This window comes from Elephantulus edwardii, unplaced genomic scaffold (assembly GCF_000299155.1).
Source record: "Elephantulus edwardii isolate Elephantulus edwardi_28Jun2011 unplaced genomic scaffold, EleEdw1.0 scaffold00097, whole genome shotgun sequence".
Classification (NCBI taxonomy): domain Eukaryota; kingdom Metazoa; phylum Chordata; class Mammalia; order Macroscelidea; family Macroscelididae; genus Elephantulus; species Elephantulus edwardii.
This window is the reverse complement of record NW_006399847.1, coordinates 5,323,725-5,324,787: the sequence shown is the minus strand read 5'-3', so window position 1 is coordinate 5,324,787 and position 1,063 is coordinate 5,323,725.

Genomic DNA, 1,063 nt, shown 5'->3' with positions numbered 1-1,063 from the left:
AGGCCAGGAGCTGATTGTGGAACAGACCGCCAACTACTCATATGCAAGTTCAAGCTGAAGTTGAGGAAAATTAAACCAAATCAAAGCAATCAAAATATGACTTTGAGTCTATCCCACCTGAATTTCAGAAAGGTATACCAACTGATTTATAGATTTATATAAACAAAAGTTAGTTTTGCTCATTTTTAAACTTCATGCCATGTTTTAGGGTGTATTTTATAGAGGAGAAAAAAACAGTTAAGATTATATATAAATATACAGAGAAATAATAACCCCCACAAAATAAATATGCAGCGATAATTCATTCAAGGGAAAGGACCCACACAATTGTGGAGAATCAGTCCAGGTCAGGCAGCATCTCCTGACTCATATGAGGAAAAGGGGCTAATGAACTGAAAATCTACACGTCAATCACCAGGCTTTTGGCTGACAGGACTGTAAGATGTGTTGAACAGAGGGAGAAAGAGAGCTAGCTTTGTCAGGAAAGTCATTTATATCCTGAATGGAGACCAGACCTCACAAGGAGGCTGCTCCTCCAACTGAATGGCTGCTCACATCAGATCACAAAACTGGAGGTGATGCACTGTTATCTGCCTGACCACCGAGACCTCATGTGGGCATATAACATTAATCATCACATGCACTATGCACATTTTTCACCTTCAGTATTTTTTCCTACAGCATTTTGTCTATTAGATTCAATTGTATTGATACAAATGGAGGTAATTGCCTTTTATTTCCCCTACCCCCATCTTTAACTACTACACATAAAGTTACTGTGAATATATTCTTGGCCATATCTTTAATTCTTAAAGTACTGGTGGCATATTTTTAGTTAGGTATGTGCTATTTGCCTTGGGTAAATTCCCAAGGGTAGAACTAAGGTACGGTTGATACAGGCCATGGTTTTTGCAATCACTTGTTATGCATCAGAGAGTTGGACAATGACTGGGGAGGATAGAAGGAGAATTGACACCTTTGAGCTGTGGTGCTGGAGAAGAGTATTGAATGTACCATGGACTGCCAAGAAAACAAACAGATTCATCCTAGAGAGGGTTAAACC